The sequence below is a fragment of the Monodon monoceros genome, unplaced genomic scaffold (genome assembly GCF_005190385.1).
Source record: "Monodon monoceros isolate NGI ecotype Baffin Bay Population unplaced genomic scaffold, NGI_Narwhal_1 Super_Scaffold_16, whole genome shotgun sequence".
Lineage (NCBI taxonomy): Eukaryota > Metazoa > Chordata > Mammalia > Artiodactyla > Monodontidae > Monodon > Monodon monoceros.
Window position 1 is genome coordinate 74,474,990 of NW_021703772.1, and position 6,000 is coordinate 74,480,989.

The 6,000-nt window shown below is 34.4% G+C and overlaps 1 protein-coding gene across 1 annotated transcript in view; it reads right to left on the bottom strand.

Annotated features, from left to right (window-relative positions):
- Positions 1 to 6,000, bottom strand: part of GPD2 (glycerol-3-phosphate dehydrogenase 2) — a 132,165-nt gene that overhangs the window by 68,908 nt on the left and 57,257 nt on the right. The gene's annotated exons all lie outside the window — the stretch shown is intronic.

Genomic DNA, 6,000 nt, shown 5'->3' on the forward strand with positions numbered 1-6,000 from the left:
ATGATATTTGTCTTTGAACAGTATTTTTAAGTGACATTCAGTGCTAACATTTTGCATCTTAGGTAAAATAATTAAATTTGAAGGAGACCGAAAATAATGCATCCAGGCTTCCAGCAACTGTGCCTAGCTGGATGTGAGGCACTGGGGAAGATCTTTCCTCAGAGTGGAAAGAATGACCTCCCCACATGCCCACCAGTGAAGGGCTGGCCTCTGTACATGTATGATAATTCACTAAACTTGTTCAAGATTTTATAAGGAATAGCTTTTGCTTGTTTCTTTTCTTTTCAGAAGTTACTTTTTATGGAAAGCAATATGTTCTATCACTGCTGAGATGAACCAGAACATTTGGGAGTGGTATGATTATTCGATTTTTTGTTTTTATAATTGATTGCTTTTAGTAGTTACTCTCATGAATTTCACTGCAGTGGTAAAGTATTAATATTTGGAGTGAGATTACTCTGAAATTCTTTGGTGGAAGAACAAGATTAGTTATAGCAGAAGAAGAAAGTCAACTTGAAATCTACCTTTCTTTCAGTCATATTCAGCCCATCTCTGAAGTTAAAGTTGTACCTTTTGGGTGGGGTCAGGGATGTGAACGAAATACAGCTCTTCACAGACTTGCCTTTTCTGTCCTGAGTGGGAATGTCTAGCTGCCAGGCACTTCCAACTAAACCAATTCATGGATCAAGACAGTTGGATGAATACAGAGGGATAATTACCATCTAAGGGGAGGAATGGTACGACATTTAACTTTTACAACATGAAATAGAACAGAAGCATAGTTTAATACCTTTTACTGATTATCTTATGCATGCAAACACACTCAATATAATAAATGCAGAGAAGTAAAGAGAACAAAATAAAACCCTCCTGTAACCACACTACTCAAACATAACCACAGTTGACATTTGGGTGTTTAAATGTTCACATTTTCTGTGCATGTATGTAATCACATACGCACATTTTTACCAAAATAGGATCATATGATACATTCCATTTTTTTCATTTAACATTATTTATCGTAAACATCTCTCCAATGTCAATACATATTTTTCTATAATTTCACTTTTAATGTGTGCATAGTAATACATTAAATATTTACAATGATTTATTTATTCAATTCCCTGTTTTTGAACATTTGGGTTATTTCCTACCTTCACTATCACAGTACTGCAAGATTGTATTTTTATTTAAACTCTCTGCATCTTTATTTCATTATAATAAATTTTCAGATATGGCATTATTTAACTATTTTTAAATAGAAAGGGCAGAGTAATAGCTATGAAATAACTACCAGAGGCACCCAGGTAATAACACACAAATCAAAAAGTTTAGACACTCTGTACATTAGTACCAATTTCTCTAAAAAATAACACACCTGTAAAGCTGCAAAGCAACCCTGGCTTGTTAATCCTCATGATCAGGATTCTATGCTTTAAGCCTAAGTATTTTCTAACAGTGAATGTTAACATTTTACAGAACTATATAATATTGGATTGGTTATTATACCTATTTCTATTTTTCTATTAGAAACATATAAACCATTAATGGAGATACTATGCTAAGTTAGAACATATCATTAACATACTTTGAGTCCCTTAAGTTCACACATGATTATGGAGGCACAAAAATGTATTAAGCCGTAACACTAATTATAGTAATAGAGTTTCAGGGGAATAAGGAAGTTGCTGTTGTTGCTTTCTCTTTTTACTATTTTACTATTTACTTTTTTACTATTTTACTTTTTATTATTTTATAATAAAAACAGCCAGTATTCAGAGAGAAGGAATATCCAAACAATGTAAAATGATGAAAAGAGAGAATAATATACTCCAGACATAACCAAGTTTAACTATTAAAAATGTCCCATATATTCTACCAGAAACTTTTTATGCTGATACACCTGTGTACTTTTTTGCTTCAAAAACAAATACAATTAACAAACTCATTCTTCACAACTTGTTTTTCAATTTACAATACATTTTAGCCATTATCCCTGTAAATACTTATAAACCTCTCTGAATAACTGAATGGACCCAATTTATTAAACCATACCACACTCTTTTTGCTATTATAAATATTGCTTATAGGTAAAATTTTGATCAATATGCCACTGTGAGTTCAGCTTTAAACTCTTCCTCTCCAAACACAGAGAAAATTATATATATGTGTGTATATATATATATATTTGTTTTTTACATGTATATATATATGTACATACATACCTATGTACACACATACATATATATATTTTAAGGCATGGTTGATTCAAAAATAAACACCTCATGGACCAGAAATGTAGCAGAAACTCAGAGCAGAGTAGTTAGGCCCAAAGCCTCTGTCTTGGTGGAATCTGGGTCTAGAAACAGGCAAAGGTAACCAAGATTTCAGTTCCTGAAGGGCAAGAGATAGGGAGAGGTGATGAAGACAGACCAGTGCTGGAATCCAGGGATTGAAGAAGGGTGGAAAAGCTTCTGCTGACCACTGTCTGGGGCTGTGGACTATCTGCTGGGACATGCCCAGGAGGCAGGAAGATGGACCCAGCCTGGAGAGCAGTACCTGGGCCAGGGAACCACCAGCTGGCTGGCCAAGAACAACACAGGGCAGGAGCCTCGATTTGGTTTTGAGAAAAATCTCTGATGGGACTTGAAGGTGGCAGCAACTGTATCCCTAGAGTTTAATGTATGGCAACAGAGAGTGATGCAAAGCTGATTTAATATGGAGGAAAGGAAGAAGGAAATGGAGCAAAGTAAAAAAAGATGTAAGGTAAAAAATACAAAATAAAAGCACATGGCATCCAAATAAATGGAGATGGACCAAATTCACCTGTTGAAAGACAGATTCCATCTATCAAGCGTTAAAAAAAAAAAGAATCCAGCTACTTGTGTTTCATCATAGACATATTAAAACAAAAGGATATATTGAAAACAATATGAAACAATATGAAACAAATCCTGTCTGATATGTTATTTTTCCAACTTCACAGGTGTTTATTATATTTCTGCCATAGATAAATTTCAATTTTTATGAAATCAAATTTAACAGGATTTGCCAAAAGGAAAATGACTTTATTGATCTCATGCTTAAAAACACCTGTCTTACTCCATGTTTTTAAATTTCCATATACTTTCTTCTAATAGGTTTGTGGTGTTTTATTGTTAAATCCTTGATCCACAGGGAGCATGATAAATAGAATATAAATATACATAATATATACAAATATAAATTTGGGAAAGTGGATACTTCAACATCGCTTATTAAATAACCAATAATGACAAATATGAAATGCTTTTACCATATCCTAAATTTTATGTATTCAGATCTATTTCTAGCCTCTTACTTTTGCTCCGCTAATCTCTCCGTTCCTTTAGCAAACTATTTTAATTAAAGTAGCTTTAGAATACACTTCGATATTGATAGAGCTCTATCTGCTTTATCATTATTCTTTTTCAAAATTAATCTAGTAAATCTCAAAGGCTGATTCTTCCAGATAACTTTGGCACAGTTTCTCTAACCCTCCCCACCCTACTCCTGCCAAAGACAGTCACTATAACATAATCACTAAATTACATCAAATTTCCAGATTAATTTTAGTAGCAATTTGCAACCTAGTCTAATTAGCAGTGTCCAGTAAGTAGCAAACTTTCATCTGCTGCAATTCTACTGTCCTGAAATAGGATTTTCTCTACCCTCATGGTGGAAGAGGGGCCGTGGTAGAAGGGGGTGGAGATCTGTAATTCCCAAAATGCACTATCTTCCATGGCTCTCCCTTTTCTGCAGTTTTTAATGCAATTAAAAATGCACACACCTGCTCCTTTTCACAAACCTTTATTTATGCAGAAGTGTTGTTGTTATCCTCCGTTATGTCTGAGAACCTTGAGGCTCTCTGTAAGGTTAGAACACTTACTGAAGGTCATGGACCTAGTGAGTGATGAAGCTGACTGATCCCACTTGGTTCTCATTTCATAGCCTGTGTCCTTACTCGTTATGCTATACTGTCTTAGACTCGAAGGAACTGTGGTGAGAATTCAGGAATTACTAGCCAGGCACCATTCATAAACTAGAAGTACATATACATTTTTAAACAAGAGAACTACAATTAATGTTTTCTTCTAGCAAGAAGCAGTCTTCTCTGGAATTTTGAAGCCATAAAGTTTAAGTTTATAAATAAGATTTTAAACCAAAATTGTACTGATTGACCCCTGATACATACAGGTAAATCACATAAAATAACAAAAAAGAACTGAAAAAAACATCTTGAAGCCCCCTGAGGGAGTGACTATATTTATCAGAGTCTCTTCATTCCAGCTCTCTTTTGGGGGCAAAGTGCCTCCTATATCATCGTGCTTCAAGGCTGGGGACTGGCCACAGAGGTTTTAACCAGAGAAGCAATTCCTATTGATCCTAGAGACCTACAGGAGAACGTGAGGAGAGCTGTGCATATTATGTTTATATAATAATATTCCCAAATGAAACAAATGAAAAACTGATTCCCAAGAAAATGCAGATGGTAAGAATGCAAATAAATGTTCATTATGAAAACTTCATGACTTTTTCTCTTCCTTCTATGGTCTTTGTTTATCCATTACCAAAATTGCATTTGGGCACAATATTTCATCAAAAACCTTGTGAAAACATTTTTATACGAGCCTTTTAACATCTAGCAGTTCCCCCAAAACTTTGATGTCCTGAAAAATCTAATTATTACTGGTAACTTTAAAAGATCACAGTAATTTATTTTTGTCAAATGTGACTAAAGATTAATGGATACAGTCAGGAATAATTTAGTAAAAACATATCAAATGCAGAGAAAGCAAAATTTGTTGTTAAGTGAAGCATCAAATATAATAAAAGAGCAAATTCCATGAATGAACAGCAACAATGCACAATTCATTAACCAAATGCCCATGATTATTTCACACTTCAGGGGGCTACTGATATGATCAGAAATTGTAGTAAAAGGATAAATATAGATTAACTTCAGCATCTCTATACATTTTAATTATAAATGCTACCCTCAGAGGGCTACCAGCATAATAAAGGAAATACAAACTATGGTTTATCCATCCTTTTTATAAATCGTAACTCCGTATACATCAAATAAGACAGTCAGTCAATTATTTTAAAAGACAGCAACTGAAAGGCCAGGAGATACTGAAAGTACTTCATTTTCTTAGCTGTTACTAACTATAAGTATTAAAAATCTTGTCAACATTCTGGCTCTGAAAACTCTTATCTTTTCAAAATCATCATCACGGTCATCACCCACAATCGTCTGCTAATGTACTAGGTAACATTCTTTACTGCCCAAAGGAAAAATGTTTGTTCAGCAAATATTAATAAACTATAAGCTCCTCGAGGGCAAGGCCACATCTTATTAGTCTTTATATTCCCAGAGCTGGTTCAGCAGTTGACTCACAAGTAGTATTATTTTAAACAGCAGAACGAAACAAAACAAAAAACTGGAAACCACCTAAAGAGTCATTAACAAGAACGTCTTTGGGATGAATTTTTCAGCCATGAAAAACAATGAATACCATATACATGTAAAGATTGATTAACTACACTGTTATTTGAAAGTAACACACTGCAAAGTAATGACTACAGTATGATCTTATCTATGTTTTTAAAAAGATATCTAAAAAATGCACAAAAGCAAATATAGGTGAGACTTTTCAAAAGGAGAAAAGGAATAAAAGGCACTTAATCAGTAGTTGCCTTTTTGCTACTGCAATCACGGTCCTAACTCTTTGAGGGAAAGCTGGCTTTCCAACTCCCCTTACCTCCCCCTACCAGTCCTAAGTTTCCATTTAAACAATTTCTTGCCTTCATGGAATCTTTTCTCATTTTCTCCTTCTGTCATTGATACCTAGTCGGTTCTCAATTTGGGATTCTACCCTATCGTGTATTTTCTCTGCCCCAACTCTGAGCAATATTAGACACACATGGGGACACACACACACACACACACACACACACACACACACACACACACACACA